The sequence below is a fragment of the Micropterus salmoides genome, unplaced genomic scaffold, assembly GCF_014851395.1.
Source record: "Micropterus salmoides isolate LMB-PRFRI ecotype aquatic unplaced genomic scaffold, ASM1485139v1 Ms_hic_scaffold_22, whole genome shotgun sequence".
NCBI lineage: Eukaryota > Metazoa > Chordata > Actinopteri > Centrarchiformes > Centrarchidae > Micropterus > Micropterus salmoides.
This window is the reverse complement of record NW_024041373.1, coordinates 18,865,670-18,886,688: the sequence shown is the minus strand read 5'-3', so window position 1 is coordinate 18,886,688 and position 21,019 is coordinate 18,865,670. Positions and strand designations below refer to the sequence as shown.

Sequence of the window (21,019 nt, the reverse complement as noted above, 5' to 3'; positions counted from 1 at the left end):
CCTTTATTCATTATAAACTCTCCAGATATAGATTTCACTTCCTTGACAGATGCCTCAGAGGACAAACAGTAATATAGGCTACTCTAGTGCACAGGGTTCATGCAAAACAATGTCTCAAAATTGAAATTTACAATAACATGTGGCGGTTATACAATATCGGGATGGGAATAAAAAGATGCTATCCCAATGCAATATTGTGCAGTCCACTCCAACTAGCTTTCTAAAGTCATCAAATTTTGTAGAAACTGCTAGGATCAGCTCTCTGATCATTTTTAAAAGTGGTTTTAATATAAACAATTATTTGAATTAGATTATGAAAGTAAAGGCCAGGTAATAATTCCAAATGAACATTTATCTGTTCACCAACGTGTTCTGTGTTGGGATGACAGGATCATAAAAATGTTATCTGGTGTCCGAATTAACATGACTTATAGCAAAGTTTTTGTTACTATATCATATATAATGCATAAAAGCTGAACACAGAGAATTCCACTGCACGTCAATTTGATCATCATTTATATTTGATTTGACGTATGATATATTGTGTTGATCATATTACGATGATGATTTGACATTATCACGAGCCATATAATGAGGTGTGCATACTTTTTTGTCCACAACATATAATTTAGCTTGTAGTATTCACAAGTAGTATCAACTGATTTCAATATATTACACTTTGTAATAATACAACCTCAACTAAGAATCTGTCAACTGTAGTATTTGTCACTTATACCGTGATGTAACTGAAGTCATGTATCCCCCAAACCTCTACATTCACTCAGAATCACAACTATGCTCGTCTACACCTGGAATCATTTCAAACATCACATTTCATCATTTCTGTTCTAACTGGTGGTCTCAAATGAAGGGATGGCAAAACCCGCCGGCTTAGAAAGAATGGCCCGCTCAGCAGTTTGAGAGCTACATTTGACCAAAATCCCCCAATCTGCGGTATACATGACTTCATTTCCATAAATTAATTCCAGAGATGTGACTCATGTAAGAAGGAGATCCACTCCATTTCCAGAGAGAAAAGTCGACTCCACTAAGCAGGTTGAAAAGTCAACAACAACTTTCAGAAGAGCTCTCAGCCAGAGGAGTGCCAGAAGTACATAGGAAGTACAGTTATCCTGCAGCCCTTAGCACCATCACTGCCGGATTGTTACTTGACTAAGTGCTGTTATGTAACTTAACAATAAGGGGATTGACATAAGAGAAAATATACATGCTCAGTGCTGGAGGACAGGAAGAGAAACCGAGGAGAAAGTCAGACACACAAACACACTTGAACACAAACAACAGAAATACGCAACTCCAGGGATTGTCTGGCTCAGTGTAGAAAGGGCAGGCACCCTGCTCAACACACACACAATGTTTGTGGATGGGTAGTTGTGTTTGCAGGTTCCCTGACAAGTGTCTGAATGTTATCAAGTCAGATCGTGACAAAAGTAGATGTGGTCTGATCTGTTAAGTGATGCAAACCTCACAATATTCTTGGTAATAAAAGTTTTTTTTTTTTGATGAACCAGGATTGTGACTTTGTGGGCTGAGAAAAACATGTATTAAATGTTTTAGGGGTTATAGTTTCATTTATGACAAAGACATCTCACATTCAGTACACACCATTTCTTCAATATAGCCAATCTGCAAATGTTATTTTGTAATTACATCTTGCCTTTCTACTTGGATGCATTTCATGCACTGTTGGACTCTCCACAGTGATTGCAACCTGCGGCTTGCCATAATCCCTGAATGAGACAATTTTCAAGTTAGATACTATATACAGTGTATCTAGATTAATATACTACACTTTCATTGGTTTGTCCTGAAGTATCCCGTACAATGAATGCAACACCCAGTTTAGTGATTTAAGCTATTAATTAAAGTTTTATGGTAAAATCATTTTTCAAGCACAAATGTGAAATACTGGTTACTGATTCCATCTTCTCAAGTGTAAAGACTTTCTTTAAACTAAATATCTTTGGGCTTTGTGCTGTTACTCAAAACAAATTGTTTTTGACATTTAATCGACTAAAATATGAATCAAGAATTAAAATAAGGTGGAAGTGACCATCACCAATCAAAAGCAAAATACAAAACTGTCTCTTACCAGCAGTAAGAGAGTGCTCACCAAAACATTTTTCCCCACCACATACATACACAACATGCACTACTAGCCAATTAAAGGAAATCATTAAGTCTGGTCAGTGTGACTGTTCTTCATGTTACATTGCATGATTTTTGAGTAATAAAGCCCTTTAAACTCTAGAATTTCACACTGTGCTCACGCAGTTGCATGTTTGGGCTTACAGAAGTGTTAAGCTGCCTTGTAAAGCTTTGACTTAGGTGTTAATTTCAACAAATAGCTTAAATGCCACATGATGGACCTCAAAGATAATTTCTACACCATAAGAGCGGTAGATACATTACTGGCACAGAGCTGAGCCACGGCCAAAGTTAAGTGCTTTGTAACTGAAATGTGGCAGATGTACACCACAGATGCGCTACCACAGTTCCTCTACTGTGTCTCAAAATGACACAAACACCAGTAACATTTTCATCAAAAAGCCATAAAAAATAAAAATAAAAAGGTGCAGCGCCAGGCGTTACATTGCATTGTTGCAGCTGTTGCATCACTCCAAGAGGGTATGAATTCATACAGTGCTTCTGACACCCTGTATGTCAAGACATTTCACAAGCAGATCGAGCCAGTTTTACACTTCTCTCTTTCAACTCTTTATGTTACATCTCTTTCACTTTTGTACTCCTTTTGTGATGAAAAGTACATAACAAGGCAGGCAGCCCAGGAGATCTTGTTTAGGTCGGTAATAGCACAGAAGACAGAGAGGGCGGGAAGAGAACGCGAAAGAGAGAGAGGTCTTTTTCTGACTGAGGCCATCTCTCAGAGGAGCTGTCTCACCAGATTAAGAAACATGTGGGTTTGGCTAAGGGTGAAAAGGCACAGAATGAAGTAAAGCTAGCTTTGACTTTGTCATAATACGTGCCTAACTGAAATATCTGTGGAGGCGTTTACTACAAGGAGTTTTCATCTTAAAAAAAAAAAAAAAAACATGTTTTGCCCTTGACCTCAGTGAACGAGTTTAACTATGTGCACTTGATGACCACCAGCCCATTCACACACAAAAGGGACCGAGCTATACAAGTATGGGTTTGTAGTGAAAGAATTAAGCTGAAGGGGATCCCGGTGAGATTAACTGGAAAAAACTTTTTTACTTGTGAAGTTTATATAAAAAAAATCCAATTTCTTCCCTCTGGCAAAAATCTCACTGTTTTATTTCTTTTCCATCTTTTACTGTTTGAATATCTTTGTTTTAAAGGCAGCTTTGTCCCTGCATGTGACTGCACTTAACACATCATCCCTTTGGGGGAATCCTTCGACATTTTGGTATTTGCTCATTCAATTTCTTGCTTAGGGTTTAGATTAGAAGATTGATTCCACCAGCCTGTTAGCTTAGCTTAGCATAAACTCTGGAAACAGGGAGGAAGCACCCTGGCCTGGCTCTGTCTAAAAGTAACACCTGTCTACCAGCACCTCTAAAGCTGAATAATCAAAACATTATTTGTTTAATCCATACCAACCCCCCCCCCAAAAAAAAATTAAAAAATGAAACCTAGCTGCCTCTCTTGCACATAACCACTCATAAAACCACAACTTGACGTTTTTACACTGTCTACACTACACTGTCCTTTAAACAAATGAGATATAATGTGTTAAGAAGTGAGCTTTATGTGCGCTAAAGAGCAGATGTGTTTACTTTTGGACAGAGCCAGGCTAATGGTCTTCTGTTTCCAGTTTTTATGCTAAGCTACCTGGCTTCTGGCTCCAGCTTTGTATTTACCAAACATACGTCAGAGTGGTTTCAAGATTCTCAACTAACTCTTGGCTAAAAAGAGAATAAGCGTATTTCTCATAATGTTAACTTGGTCCTCTAACAACTGAATGAATGTGGTTCAATGGACACTAGCTGCAGTAAAATCTCATTAATGTAATGTGTCATAGGACAGGGATACCTTACAGTCAACAATTTGAGGAAGAATTGTGTAGCAGCTACCTAAAGTGACTGCTTAAGAGTCTATGATTTATGTCCCTGAAAGTGCAAGATAGCAGAAAAAGACGAGGCAGAGAGGGAAGGTGGTTAAGGTTTCTCTTCTCTCATTAATCGAATAGTTGGGGCTCCAAGGGGCACATAAAGCTGTCACTCAGACCGCTGATTTACACCATCCTCCTCCCTGCCAGCCTCTTTCTTCCTCCAACTCTCCCTGTCTAAATACAACAGTTACTGACAATTACAGCTCTCCTCTTTCTACCTCTCAATCATCCTCACCAACGCCCCTCCCATGTCTGTCAGTCCATCTGTGCCTCTCCATGTATCCTTTTACCTCCTTTTGCATGTCCTGTCAGCCTCTGGCAAATAGCGTCCTTTTCATTCCCCCTTTCTCCTTTACATCGCCTTTTTTTCTGAACCATTTTCCCATCCTCCCCCTCCCTCCTCCTTTCACTTTTCACCATCTTTCTCTCTCAACTCTAAACGAAATGAGACTGCAGCAGCACTAACTGCTGACTTGGGCTAATGCACAATTTCGTAATAATGTCTATTTGTTTAAGTCACCCAGGAAACGCATAATGGTGACATTATTGTGCACGGCAGCCTGTTAGCCTAACCCATTGAGGCTTTCGGCGTGGCCTGCATTCCTCCTCTCTCCTCCTTACATCTAATGAACTAAACAAAGTCTGTCATAAAATCTCCACAGGGATAATTGGCAATTTTTTTTGCACAACACCGCTACAAAACACAGTCCACTGAAGACCAATACAGAGTCCATGTTTGAATTAGATAAAAATCATTGCAAACATGTATCTAAATATTACGCTTAATGCTGGGTATCGTTCAAAAATGTATCTAATAACTTAAATACCTTGATTTCGCTACAGTTTCCTGAATTTTTTTTTTCCAATACCAATTTTATAAAATCCATTTTTAATAAAAGAAATTTACATTACACTAGGGCTGCATGATATTGGAAAAGACTTACATAGCAATATTTTTCTTTTCTGCGATTTATATTGCGATATGAAAAAATACAGGAATTTTCACCGGATGACTTCAAATGCTCTATTTGAAATGAAATAAGCATCCTAGAATTTTTGGGTGACTTGGTAGGTCTGAAGGCTTTTTTTGAGCATTAATGCAGTTATACATCAACCCCCTGAGTCCTTTACAAAAGTTTATTTTCTTTTTGCAACCAAATCCACAGTTTAGGTGGTTTTCAAGTTATTGACGACAGCTAAACAACATTGTTATTGCTGGTCGCTGTGCATGCAGAGCCTGCTTGTCGCTCATTAGCAACAAACTTTGTTTATCCAAGAACCATTAAACCGGATTAAATTATGTTACATCAGACAGATTTCTCTTGTAGAAAACTCATTAAAATGAGAACCGTGCAAGTTTTCCTTTTGTATACATCAGCAAAAAAGTTGAGGTGGAACTCATGAGCTTATTTGACTTGCTTGACATTGCATTCTTCTGCGATGTGACTATTGCGCAAGGGCACATTGCGATGCCGATGCTAAAACAATATATTGTGCAGCCCTACATTATACAATAATAATCTTTATTTGTAGAGCACTTTTCAAAAACAAGTTACAAAGTGCTTTAACAAGTGTAAAGACAATAATACCCAAAAGACAATAATACAAAAACAATACAAGATAAAAGCATGAAAACATTGAAAAGATTAAAATACACGTTTAAGATAAATATAAAACTAGTAAAATTGAATAAAATAAAAGGGATAAAATAAAGTCATATAAGATCGGGAAAGGCTCTCCTATAAAAGTATGTTTTAAGAAGGGACTTAAGAGTTCACTGACTCAGCTGACCTGATTTCCTCGGGCAGGTTTTTGGGTTAAACAGGTGAAAAGGCTGTTGCAATAATCCAGGCGTGATGAGATGAAGGCGTGTAAAATGGTCTCAGTTATCCTTAAAAGTTAACATTGATCGAATTTTTGCTATATTTCTAAGTTGATAAAAACATGATTGAACAAGCTTTGTGGTGTGCTGCTCGAAATTTTAATTACTATCAAACCAAACACCAAGGTTCTTTGCCACAGGTTTAATGTGATTTACTAGGGAACCAGCAGAACAAATACTGACATCTGCTGGGACCCAATGACCAGGATTTCTGTTTTGTCTGAGTTCAGCTGGAGGAAATTATTTGACATCCATTTTTTAACTTCAAAAAGGCAGTTGTTAAGTGAACTCAGCATTCCAGGGTCTGTGGATCTGACGGGCAAGCATATTTGTGTGTCATCAGCGTAAATATGAAAAGAAATGCCATGTTTATGGATAATATGTCCAAGGGGAAGCAGATACAAGGAAAACAAAATGGGTCCTAAGACCGACCCCTGAGGCACACCATATTTAACTGGACAGAACAAAGAGACATAGTTGTTTACAGACACGCAAAAGTTCCTATTTGACAGGTAGGATGAAAACCATTCTAGGGCAGTACCAGAGATCCCCACCCAGTGCCTCAGTCTGTCTAACATGATGTTGTGATCAATGGTGTCAAAAGCAGCACTAAGGTCCGGGAGTACCAGGACTGAGCACATACCTTCATCAGCAGACATTAAAAGGTCATTGGTGACTTTAAGCAGGGCAGTCTCAGTGCTGTGGTACTTCCTGAAACCAGACTGAAACTTTTCAAATAATTTGTTATTTTCCAGTACAGTGAGCAGCTGTTTGGACACAATTCTTTCTAGAATCTTTGCAATAAAAGGCAGTTTTGAAATTGGTCTAAAATTATGTGGGAGGGAGGGATCTAAACCAGGTTTCTTTAAAAGTGGGTTCACGCAAGCCGTTTTAAAATAATCAGGAACACAACCAGTAGATAGGGAGCTGTTGAAAACAGAGATCAAATGGGGGCCAACAGAATCTATTACTTTCAGTAAAAACTTAAGCTATAAGCTCAGACAAGTCGATGGGATAAAACTGGTTAAAACTCTTGCTGGTGAGGGACCTCTGAGTAAGAGGCCGCGGGGGTAATAGAGGCTCTGATTGACACCACCTTATTGGTAAAATAAGATAAAAACAATTCACAGTCATCATTACTTCCAGCTGAGGCACAAGGAGGGGTTGGGTTTACCAGCTGATCCACAGTCTTAAACAGAAACCTGGGATTGTGTTTATGTGTAGTAATGAGTTGAGAAAAATAGTGCGTTCTCGCATCCTTAACCATGTTATTGTAGTTAATTAATAAATCTTTCAGACTGAGGTAATGGACTTGGAGACTGGATTTTTTCCATCTGCGCTCTGCTTTCCTGCATTCCCTTTTTAGTCTGCAAATGCTGTCATTTATCCAGGGTTGCTTACTAGCTTTAGACGTAGGCCTAACCTTTAGAGGAGCAGTAATATTTAGTGACGACAAGCAGATATGATTGAAGTAATCGACCAGATTGTTGGTGTTGGAATCAGACAGGTGTTGGCTTTGGCTCTGAAAGAATGCGCAAAACTTTGAAACACTTTGTTCATTAAAGATGCGAGAACACACGGAGCTTGGTGACTGACTTCAAAGGAGGAAGCTGTTCAAAGACCTGGGAGCAGCTGGAGAAACTGTTTTTACTCTGCGCACTTAACTCAACCTGGATAACTGAAAAAAAATAAAATGAAGAAACTGACTCAATGTCGGTACAGTTTTGGACAATATAAGAATGATGGGGCGATGATCAAATACAGGTTAGCTTCACTGTCTAGCTAACAAGCAGCACACAGTTCACTTATCTATGCAGATAAGCAGCTGGCAGTAAAACAAAAAAACAAACAGTGAGATCCATCTCTGGGAGCAACAGTGTTTTTTCTGCATCCCTGTACGACGTGAAACGTTAGACAGTCAATCACCCACATTATTAAATCTTGGTACAAACATGCTAAAACCACATGTACACACACCAATCACACCGAAAACCTTAAGCTGACAGGTAAAGGCTGTGTCCAAGAAGTAATTTCCTGTTTCCTTTTGACATTAAACAGGATAAGAATAAGCATTTTTTCCTCTGAGGGCAAAAGACCAGTACCAGCTAACCAACAAATTAATATTAACCTTACATAGAACATCAATGCACAGAATTGGACCAACTTCTTTTCAAGGTCACTCTGGGACTGGTGGATGAGACCAAACTCCTTGGTGATGTGTGCTAGACATGATAATGAAAGCACCTTATGATGCTCACTGCTAAGTTGGATGTACACTATGTTTGTTAACTGATATGTTACCATGGATGCTGTTTGGCAGCAAAACACAAGGTGACACAATCGGACCGGAACGAAAATGTATTAAAATAGCAGTATGTTGTGCTTTGGTCCAACCCTGCTTATTTTGGCAGTTTAAAAGTACCATCCACACAGTAATATTACGATTCTGATACCTCGGGTAAGACAGTTTCTCATAAAATGAGTTTGAGTTGGAGTCTTGACGAATAATCCTCATTTCTTCATAAACTCTTATAAATGAACACGTAAGGCATAGTAAAATGCTGCATTACTTATTATCAGACGCCAAAACTGTTCACTCCATCGGTTCATATGACTTCATGCTTTCAGCTCTTGGTTCGTTTGTAAAAAGAGTGTGAACACAAAACAGACCACAACTAAAAAGGCAACAATGCATCATTTTCGTCCTCGATCCAGGCCAAAGGAACTGAACTACATATGTAAAAGCAACCTCACATAACCTCACACATAACACAAACCTTCCCAACAACTTTCTGAGCCTAAAATGCAGATACAGCTGAGTGGAAATTATATGAGTGCACAGGTAGCAGAGCCTCGGAGGTCGGTGCCACGACTTCCTCCAAAAGGGTAAACAATGTCTCAGCCAGCACAAGACAATTTTTGCTAGAGATCATGTGTGTACCAACTTTTGCTCATAAATTAAAGTCTTGACAGTGATACACTGTAGTCTACAGCCTGTGGGAAACTGTAATCGGCTGGTGTCCTCGCCGTCTCACCTTGTCTTTCTCAGCTCTTTAGCACCTCTCCATTCCTCAGCTAACAGCTCATTAACACGAGGCCAGAGCAAAAAAACAGACACCTTATCATTTAGCACAAGTCTAAACAATTTAGTTCCATTTACTCAAAATATCTAACCTTATGTTCACTGATTTCTTAACCTCTCCAGAGTGAAATGTTTAAAACCATTTAGCTGTAACATGATAGAAACCCCAAGGAAAGAGCACAGACGAGCGACAAAAAATGCAATTATATTTTAGGGCTTTGGAATAATTATGCATCGGGGAGATGGAACTTCAAATTCTTCCTTCAAAAAAAAAAAATTAAATGAAAATAGATGAATGTGTTGGAACAGGGCCAATCTCTTAAAAACTCCCTCAACCGCTGGCTGATTGAAGAATGAAGATGACACAGTCCCATTTCAAGAGTAAATTTAGGATTTTCAAAGAAGCACCGAGCATGACTAATGAAAAGAGACTATAAAAACGACTGCTTCTGGGTCCAAAGAGCAAAGTGAGGTTTTGTAAAGGCAAACACATAAGGAGAAGAAAGACAGAGACCACAAATACCTTCTTTTCATGTCATCGTGATTACTGTCAGTATACGGCAAAATCTATTTGAATGTTGCTCATCGGGTACAACATTACTGAGAAACTTTAGTCTCCATATAATACATAATTGTAAATCATATTCCCTCTGAATAGTTTTAGTCTAATTAGATACACTTGTACATTTTTATGTGTTGAGGTTGGCAAGTGCCAGTTTTAATTGCTGAACTTGATGATCTGTCTTTTTCTACCAATTAACTACTGAGCACCTGATGCATATGCAACAACTGTAAAAGCAATTAAACTGCAAATTAATTGTAGAGATGAGTTCACGATGTGAGTACAAACGCTCATTTTTTGAATGAGCTTTGGTTCGCAATTTCACATTTCTAGATGATACAAAAACACAATACTTACTATGAGAGAGCTTCTTGACCCCACTGTTAATATAAAGGAGCCAGTCAAGCTACTGTAACATCTAATCTTCGTCATGTAAACTCATTTAAAAAACAAAACAAAAACTTTTGATGTGTTTTTCACAGCATATCAATCTACTAATCATGTAAACAAAGTTCATAGATGTAGCTTATTTGTGTCCTGGAATAATGGATTCTTCTTAGTTTTTCACTTTTTAATTACAAATTTTTCAAAGTTTAGATTTAAAACATAGGCTATAGTATTCAATGCTTAATGGGGGATTTCACGTAAAACATGCAGATACTGTAACTCAAAGATGCATTATTTATGGATGGAAGCTGTGCACTTTATTTAGACAAAGGCATTTCTCTCTTGGATGTTTTGCACGTTTGCAGATGTCCTCTTCTATGATCAGGAAATATTTGCAGCTTTCAATACTTTTGAAAAGTATTTTTGAGGTTTGATACCCAGCACTACTGGTAGTATGTCTGTGATTAAATAAACCATTAGCTAAACTGTTCTAGTCAGGTTAGCCTAGCTCCGCTAACATAAATTCAAATGAATCTGTCTAATGGCAGACATTTCTTAGACATATGGCTGTCGCAAGAACAAAATGAAACCTTTTAGATTACTAAACTGTGAGCTGAATATCTTGGGGTGTGCTATTAAGGTCCAGGGCCATTTGGGCTGCTAGGAAAAGCAACTGTGGTCTGATTGCAAAAGGCCAGCTGAACCAGGTACAGTAGTAATCTGCCTAACACTACAAAGTGTAAACACTGTGTCAGGTTATTTTACAGTAAACTACGTATGAGGTAAGTAGACTGTAAGTTAGTTTAGTAAATGGGGTTAAGGAAAGGCCAAGCTTGCCCCAGAGGCCGACTCCCCCGTGAGCTGAATGCCACTGACCTAGATTAATACCAACTGCAGCAGCGCCAGGACTATTAAACACACCCCGGTTTCCTGTATCCAGCCTTTCTGTCTGTGTGTGAAATGATTCCATCTGTCAGTCTCAGCTGGGTTGTGAGAACACCGCTGAATGCTGCTGCCCACACACATAGACACGTATATACAGACGGACACCAAAAAACACAGACATGTCGGCTGGGAACTGGGGCCAAGGTGGGTGTGTGGCTGCATCCAGCCTCCAGGGAGGGGATGGGGAGCAAGACATGAGATAGCAACTGTGGTCATGATGGTGACCAGCAAACCATCATACGGGGCAGTGTTCCTTTAAGAGGCTTTATCATTTCAGCAATGAAAACTAACTGCACAGAACGTCTTGTGTCAGTGCAACCTGAAAAGACCTCTTTTCAATGACAGCGGGGTTTGTGTCTCTGCTCCACCTCTGATGAGTACCATCCTTGTGGTCGTCTCTTTTCAGCCTCCTTGTTGAATGAATAGCTTGCCAATGCATGTGTGTGTGTTTCTGTCTATGTCTGTTTGTAAGTAAGTGTGTGTTTGCCTGCTTTTATGTATATGTACACGGCAGGTTTATTACATTGGCATGCTTTCCTGACCAAGGACAGCAGCTGGTATTCAATAGATACCAAAAATAAGAAACACAGTCAGCCAGCAAAGAAGAGCCAGCACACCCCTCAGCCACCTGTGAGCAAGAGCACACAGAGATGAAAGTGAGGTGGGGGGAGGGGAGGGGGCACAGACGGATTAGGCAATATCAGAGGCACATCTCATATTCAGAGCAAAATAAGGGAAAGAGAGCCGGAGAAAAGAGAAAGGTCAAGGATAAGATTTAACCAAGGGAGAAAAGACACAGACAAGTGGGTGAAATTGGGACAAAAAGCTATGTTCCTACAAATATTTGAAATATTTCAGTGGTTCAAACATCCACTGATGCTGAAAAGACCGGAAAACATATAACCTCTCTTCAAGTTTATCATCATTTCAGCTGCTGTGTACAGTGAAATGAAAACACATTTCATGGCACATTCTTGACAAGATTAAACAACAACAACAAAAAACAACTCCCACAAGAGAGAGAAAAAAATGGTTAAAAAAATAACCAATAAAAATGTGGAATAACAACAATACCACCATAAATTTAATTATTGAACAGTATTTCCCTTGGTACATCAATTTTACCAAAAAAAAAAATCTTTCCAGCAGTGCTGCATTGACTGCATGTCTGAATGAGATAATGGGACTTCTCAGTTTCTTCATATTCAAATTTGGCTATGCTACTTTTTTAAACTGCGAATTCAGTGTTGCTGTAGGTAAAACATAGACCTCATGCATCAGCAAAATCCCTGACAAAGTAACACCAATGAACTGCAGCTCTGTTATCGTACTAATGCACTCCCCTATCTCCTGATGGCACAAAACTTCATTATTGGAAAAATGTTCACCTTAGGTCAAAAGACCTCAGAAGCTATAAAAAATAAAAAAAAAAAAAAAAAAACAGCACGCTCTTTAAGTCTAGGAACAAAATCCTTTTCAGTAAATTTTATATACAATACGTATACTTAAAAGTTTCTGCTGTAGTTTTAAGATTAAAAAGAAAACATTGCAGCATACACATGTATAATTCCTTAAAATAGCATTTGCTAAAGCTGTCTGAAAACCCCAGGGAAACCTATTTCTAACCTCACCCTGAGTCCCGAGGGGAGAATTCACAGAGGGCTGAGTAGGAGGGACTAAGAGTATGTGGCTTCTCTCTGGCTCAGTGAAACATTAACCCACAGTAAATCCTTTTTGTTCAGGATCAGGCACCAAACATCTCCATATGGGTGAAAATCAAACATGTCTTTGTGCGAACAAGCTGACGAGTTAAAAAGCCAACCATCCCACTGAGCTTCTCAGCAGCCGGGAATCAAAGAACTAGCCTCGGGCTCGCCAAACATTGGTATATCCATATTCATAATGGAGATAGCTGAGGTGATAAGACTCCATCGCTCAGCTCCGCCACTCACTTTGTCAACACTTCCACAACTGGTAGCAATGACTAGATAATATGCCACTTTTCAACACAGATGAGTAATGAAAAGCAGGATGACAGCTCACCGTAATAGGCTCTCTATACAGCAACAAGTAGATAACTGCTTTTGTGTGACATTGTGCAAGCAAGTGTGAGTGTGTATGAGCGCTGATGCTCTGTAGCGGTGACCATGCGGATGTCCACTGCCCATTCAAATCAATGGGAAGAGCAGCCTCTCAATTAACAGTGCGCTTTAGGAGTCAAATGGTTTCATGGACTTCTGCCAGATTTCCCTGTTTGGACTCCTGCCAGTATTTATGCAAGCAAAGAGGCTGTTATTGTAGATGCATGAAAGCGTAGACAATTTTAACCTGGACTGTAAGGATAGACTTACAGCATGTCTATTGGCCTAAGGGCCCGGGTACACTGGTATTAAAAAGCCAAATTTCATTCACTACAATATAAATGCCACGTTCAGTGGATTCGCTTGCAGGAGCAAAGTAAATCCACAAACATGTTTCATGTCAAGTTCAACTTTGGTAAACTTTAAACAAATTCACAATAGCCCGCCGTCTTGAGAGCGCCGTCTTTTAAGGGAAGTGAAAGCTAGAGAGTCCAAAAGGGAGATAGCTATTGTAGCTTCTTAACTGTTTTCTTCAATCTCCTCTTGTCTGAATATAAACTGCTCCTAACTGACAATTAGCAAGCCTGCTAGCTCAGAGAACTTATATTCCCCTTAAAACACTCCTTATTGAACAACATTATTACAATACTAAGAAAAAAATGTCAAGGAGAAGAAAATACACAGAAGTATAAAGAGTTATTGTGACTGACAGGCGCCTGCATGTTAGTGGTTAGCTTGCTAGTAGTTTCCTAACTAGCCCAGCGAGTTGTCAGTACGTCACCAAGCTTCTAGACCTGAATATTTTTATAATTTTGCTATGCCACTTTCTCATATGACAATGCCTTAATGGTCTAAGATTTATTTTATGCAATGTTGGTTTAGAAATTAGCCGGACCTTTGACACATGTCATCCCACCTCCCTCAATACACATTTCCTGTGGCTCTCCACTATCAAATAAAACACTCACTCTCTCAAAGGGAGGCTGAAATGGCATAAAATTATAATAATGATTGTGATACGTTTCATACGGAGCTTACCACATCTATGTTTTAAGTAAAATGTGGGATAACAGGCTCAAATTCAATACTAATTCTTATCTCATGACATGATCAATTGTCCCATGTCCACACAATGGAAAATCTAGAGAGCAAGCAGGACTATGAGACCAAATACTCCACAAGCAGGTCAAAGTCCAGGGAGATCCATGGCACATGTAGCTGGCTACTGCTAACAGAACAGCTCATTATAAACCAAGGACCCGACGCCTCACTACAGGGCTGCCCAGCCAGAACCCCAGGGGCCCTGTCTAAGACTAGCAGCAAGCTTGTAAAACAAGCTGTTAAACTTTATCTGCATCATAACCATTGCAATAATACACCACAGATGCCAGAATTTCAAAAACAGATTCCCTGAGGGTTTTTTTCTGGATATAAGCCTATTCTTTGTGTTGAGATAATCTCTGTGCTGCTATAAAAAAAGAAAGCGCTTATTTATTATAAAAAAAACAAACAAACAAAAAAAACTCCAGCCTCCACATAATCAGTTAATAAAATGAGCTGATACACCTTCCACACCTATTAGAAGTAGCACTCAGACAGTGTGCCTGCATACTGAAAGTGTACATACTGCACTACTCCAGATTGAAACATCCTATTAGCCCCCACATTCACAGAGCCATTAGCATTTAAATATGCAAGAGCAGGGCTACTTTCAAAATGCCATTTTTACTCTGCTGCAAGGAGAGTTCTCCAGTTGTCATAAACAACTTTTTTTTCTTTATTCAAGGACCTTTTCAAATGTCAGGGCCAATCAAACACAACACGACAGGTCTCTGGGTGGGAAAAAAACACAGCTAAGAGGGCAAAGAAGAGCGGACTTATCGTGCATATTCATGTGATTGGAAGGCTCAATGACTGCCGTCTCTGAGAACTGTGAGCAGTGGCAAAAAAAGTTTGTGTGGTAAGAGACAGCTGAGGGGAAAAAAGTATGCTTTTAACTCCTTTCTCCCCCACACCATGTCCAAATGTCAATGTCACAGGCCCACAATGGGCAAAACTCTGTGTGCCCATAAGTGACTCCCAAAACCCCAACTTCAACTCTTTATTTCACCCTCCCCTTTCTCTCCGTCAGCAAATTTGGACAGAAAAGTTTTCTCTGCGAAGTGGTGCTCAGCAGAATGGCAAACAAACAGAGCCATCTCTCCACTGGCCAGAGCCCACTTCAGCATTTTAGACATCTCTTTCAGTTTACAGCTTGCCTAACATCAGCAGGATGGATCCTCCTGACACAAGTCTATGTCAGCTGGACTGGAATAGGGGCTCTGCCGAGACACAATGGAACCCTTACACTTCCTCCTCGTGCCACCTCCCTCTTGAGACGCTGAGACAGGAGAGAGCGGGCAGGAAGGAAGGAACAAAAAAAAAAAAAGAGGAAATAAAACACAATACATATGCCTGTACTTTCAGTCTGTGTGTGTAATCCTCTTCAGGAAACTTCCCCAGCTTGGACAGAGGGAGCTGGTATCTTCCTCTCTATCTGTTTCTGTCTCTCTCTCCTTCACTTCCTGCCTCTCTTCATTAGTCTCTGGCTCTTCTCTCTGGCTCCAGCAAGGCACAGTCATCCAGGAGGACATTATTAGCTGTCAGCATTAACAACCAGCGTAACAGCAACAGCAGCAGCAGCAGCAGCAGCGTCGGTTTCATAACAATGCTCACAGAAAGCCTCTTCTTTGCCCTAGCAAGAGGAGCAGGCAGTCAGGACAGCCTGCTGCGTGCAGATGGTGCTTTGTCTCTGCTAGTTCCTGCATAAGTAACACACAGACACAAACGCGAGCACACATGTACACAAGCACACAGAGTTGGAAGACGGTACCACCATTCATTCCTAATCATCTGTGGTTTGCATGAAAGTTAATGGCAGATCTGGCTTTGCCAAGCAAAGGAGGTGAGGTGTGTGGGAGAAGCTCAACTCTTTTATTTATTTTTTTTACTGCTGGCACACACACAGAGACACACACACTTTTCTATGTTAGAAAGACAGTGTATTACATCCCTATTAGATCTGCAAACTACACTCCCCCCTTCATCCATCCTAATCCTCCCACCTCCTCACTCCATCTATCTCTGGCATAATGTCCATGCATACAGTTGAGAGCAATTAGGACTTCTTTGGAGGAAAATGGCCAGTCATTAAGGAGGAGCAGGAACTCAAAGTGTGTGCGCCAGGTGGGAGGCCATTAGACAGCCAAGTCGTGTGAGCAAACTCCCATTGTCATAAATACAGGGAACAGTAATCATCATGCACTGTGATGTGACTGCTGCTAAGCACTTTGCTCCAATAACATAATGAGTTAATAATTTAGAGAAATGCTCATGTATGCATCCACAACACAATGTACCCACACGGACTATACTATAGGCTACAAACGTTCAAATGATGTGGACTTCTTAGCACAGGTGTTACTAACGACATTAATGATGGCTCTGTTCTATTCAAGTGTTCCAGTAAGTCATGACAGTGAGCCAGCATGCATAATACCAGTATCCTGAAACTGGAAGCTTAATGGAAAATTAAGCCAAAATTCATTTTATTATTTACACCTGTGCATTTCCTACCGTGACAGGTCAAAGTGTCTTCTGTGTTCTTCAATTTGAACATAATATATCATGTAGAACAACAGAAACTTACTCCGTTTCATTTTGTGGTAAACTGAATATCTTTGAATTGCTGGGCAGACAAAACCAAGCTATTTGAAGATGTCACCATGGGCTCTTGGAACGTTTTGATCTGCCAAAAAGATGAACTGAATGATCAAAAAATATCAGACCAAGAACATGTCACACGTTATTAAAAAAAAATTATTAAAAAAGTAAGTTTAACTAAAAGAGAAAAATTTTGAAGAATTTAAGATCAAAGCTTCATCTTAATTGTCTATACGAGCTGCAAGACTTAATCGGTGACACTCCCAGCCATTAAACACTTACACTTAGGACCACGATCAGCAGGGAAATGATGCAAGCAATAGTGCAACTTATTCAGTTTATGACACTGGGTATAATACTGAACATAATCCATAGACATGATTCCTCAGGTATATGTTTGATTTGACTCAATTAAAAACCCCGTACTATAATTTGCTTGTTTTCTGGCCACTATGCCAGCTGAACTGGGAATGACTATTAAACATATTATTTTGGAATGCCGAAGTTTAGTATGAAAAAATTACTTTGGTTGCACTTAAGCACAAACAACGGAGGATGTATCTACTTCTCCATATTGTATATATCATATCAGTGGCAGACGAGAGTCCACGCACGCGCGCACACACACACACATACATAGAGGGACTGAGAGAGTCCTGTATCTTCTAAGCACACTGTGCAAACAGGCCTTATCAGTGAAGAGCATCAGACACCTGCTGCTGTCTGGTGCAGTCCACGTCTCCCAAAACTATCTCTCACAACCACAAATAAAAACGCCTGACTGAAAAGCAACGGAGACACAAGAGAGCGTGTTAGAGCATGCAAGAAACAGGTGCACCAATTACACTACACGCATTTTAAAATGTCTGTTCTTTGAGACAAAACTATTACCAGCCAGCATGAGAGAAAGAATAACTGAAGTTGTACTGTATCATGAACTGTACGCTCATCATTGTAATGCCTCTGAAGCAAGTTCTCAAAGTGCACTACTTCACAACACAATCTTTGTTTTCAACATCAACGCCTTAATATAATCTGAGAAACACATTTTAAGATATCTGAAGATCTGTGTGACAGAAATTCAGCAGGACTTTTAAGAAACAAAGAACACTGTTTCACATTTTATCATGAAACTACGAAAGCAGAAGCTAATTAGCTTTAGTTCTTTAAAAAAATAAAACACACACGACTCTCAAATAAAAAAAGCAAAGCTAAGAATTACTCAATAAAAAGATGATTTGCAGCCATGTCAAAAAAACCTGCAGTATAAATCCTAAATCCTCCTTTGAGTGACATCAGGCTGTGCATTTTCAGCCTCTTGCAGATGGCACAGTGTAATTTCACACCCATTACCTCCTCTCCACAATGCATAGCAAAATCACATGACAGTAAAATCCTCTCAAACCAACTCCTATGGGAACTTTTAGAAGCCGTTAGTGGCCTGGCCATTATGGGAATTCTCAGAAGAGTTCACAAGAGCTATTTCAGCAGCGTCCAAATTACTGTGTTAAATGGAGTATTAGGCTCTGAGAATATGATTAACCAATTGTAATTCCTCTGCTTCTGTGACTTCAAAACAGGCAGTCAATTCATGATTCAGACATTTATTTCGTTGCTGTGTTTCTAGCCCTTCCTCTTTATGAAGATATCATGTCAACAGAAAAAGGACAAGGCAGCATGGCAAGAAAGCGGTCTCACAAAATAACCATAACATGGATTCTCTGTCCAAAGAAAGCCACATACCAAATGAGCGAGTGGTGAGCAAAGTGAGAGCCAGCACCTGTGCTTTCAAAAACCATCATCTTTTCCTGCATCTGTGTACTTGCTCCCCCTCTTATCCCTCCGCTAGCGCGTTATAATACAGCAGAAACACACAAATGAGTCCCTACACAAACATGTCGTACAGCAGATCAGCCATGTACAAGAGTGCTCCCTACAAGCACAAATCATGTTCGTAATCACAGTACCAGTCACCAGGGAATATCTGTTGAGGCAAATGAGACTCCTGATTTCCAATACGAACGCATGCGCGCGCACACACACACACACACACACACACACACACACACACACACACAGGCAATAACACTGATAGCTACCATGTGCATGATATCATACATATTAAAGCCTTGGTTTTGCATTTTCTTGCCATTTTCCTCCTCAGCGATAAATCAAAAGGGCTGATAGGAGCTGCCATGTACATCGTGATGCAGCTGCTACTGCCTGTGATGTGTTTGCCTTGGGAGGCCAGCTTTCATATCTGAACCCTTGCAGGACACAAAGACGTGAGAGAAAGTTCAACCCCCAGCGGAGTTGAAGGTGGAGGATGAGTGGAGAGAGCGCGAACAGGGAGGGTGATGATGCAGGTGGGACGTCTGGGAAAAAGGGAAACCCCCCTAAGCAACAACAAACTAAGAAGTCCTACTCTATCTTTTGCATCACCAGCAATTGATGTATATTTTGAAGGGTAAAGACACATAATCAAAGCAGACTTCTTGGGATGATCACATGTTCTAATAAACGTGGCGTTTCAAATGCAAAGGGCAGGCGCCATGGCCTGCACATTTTTCACAAAGGCCTTTTCTCTGCGGGCAAGCTCCACTCAAAGTTCCCCTGCCTGTAGTGACAATGCCCATGGGGGGGGCGGGGGGGGGGGGGAGAGCAGATGTCCGTTGCCAGCAGCACATCTGCATACAGCCTCAATCCCCACCCCTTCACTGGCCAGACAATGGAGCCGCCCTCCTCCTCCTCCTCCTCCACTTGAAGCTTTCCTCCACTGGAGCCTCCAAATGCAGTAAAAGAAAAAAAGAAGAGAAAAAAAGGAGAGTAGAGAGAGTTGAGAACCAATGTCCACTGTGCCAAAACTGTGAAATGGAAGTATTATACTCCTGTTTCCAAATGTGCAGGTGCTCATATGAATGCCTGATTGGGTCACTAATTAAACACTCATAAATTAATAGGCTCCAGATGATAAGTGAAGTTCAAACTGGATTTGTGTGGTTATACACATGAAAGAAATGTTGCAACGAACAAAAAAACACAGTTGTACCAAACTTTTGATCAAACTCTAAGTGCATGTTAATATTCTTTATGATTTGAAATGTATTTCTAAAAAGGAGCTCATTATTGATCTTAATTGGATCCTTAATATGCCCCACCATTACCTTATTACTGCCCAGCTCATTAGGAACTTAATAAAGCCAATCGCTACATCACTATCAAGTGGAGTATCGGCTAATGTCTAGTCCCACCCTCCCTTGTCCCTCCTTGCCGATGGCGCAGGGACACATGGACAGCGACGCGAGTATAGCTTTCAAAACTACACCCCGGTGGAGCACACACTGAAATATTTCACACCACCTTTGCAATAATCTTGAATCCTACCTCGACTGGATGTTTACTGAGAGTTCAAACGTCGGCTTTGGGGGCTCCAGAAATAGCATCGCAGGCTACGCATTTCAAATTCGCTTGTTATCTCGGATTTGGATAATGATCCACCTTTAGATGACATAAAAACTTAATCCTGAACGCAACGGGACAATCTCCGGCGCTGGGAAACGGTGCCTGGTGTCGGTTTTTACGGGGGGAAGTAGCCTCGGCTTTCGGCGTGCCTGGTTATCCTGCTGTTTACTTATACGGTTCATAAACACTCCTATTCTTTTCCTCCTGCCAGAATTGAGAGGTGTGTATCAGTTTGCTTTTCCTTTTTTTCTCTCGCTTTTTTGAGTGAGGCGGAGCCTTTGCCCACTTCTCCCTCACACAACCACACGCAGACACACACACATTCAAAGGGGCTCTCGCGCGCACAGCACAGATGAGAGCCACTTCTTGCAGTTGATGGAGAGATGGGACAGTGGGAAATTTCGAGAAAGGCGATTTGTGATTGTGATGTGTCCTATTAGGCTCGATTGTTGTTGTTTTTTCCCCCACTGTAATTTAATGTTTTGGCCAATCAGATACATATGCCTATAATTTTATCAAAAAATGTAAATTATAGATGAAGTCTATCCTAATGCAATACTCACATATCCACATGTAAATTAGTTACACTTGAATGTTTTTGGTTCCTGTAATCAGAGCATATCTACTGAGTTATGTTTTTTGAATTTTTGTTTTTGGAATCAGCCAATCCATTTTTGTGTAGACTTCTTACAGTTCTTATTAACTAACTTCAGATTAATTACTAAACTGAGGTGCGCCATTAAAAACAATGTAGCCTATTTAGCTAGTTTAGATTTTAGTAGGCTAATGTGTAAATTGGTTG

General features: G+C 40.1%; 1 protein-coding gene across 2 annotated transcripts in view; it reads right to left on the bottom strand.

Moving 5' to 3' along the window:
• Positions 1 to 20,438, bottom strand: part of ctbp2a (C-terminal binding protein 2a) — a 65,801-nt gene extending 45,363 nt beyond the window's left edge. Inside the window, exon 1 of one of the 2 annotated variants that reach the window (XM_038737441.1) lies at positions 20,140 to 20,438. The gene's annotated coding sequence lies outside the window, so the exon portion shown is untranslated. The remainder of the gene's footprint in view (positions 1 to 20,139) is intronic. The other variant, XM_038737443.1, reaches the window with a different exon arrangement.
• Between the last annotated feature and the right edge of the window lie 581 nt (positions 20,439 to 21,019).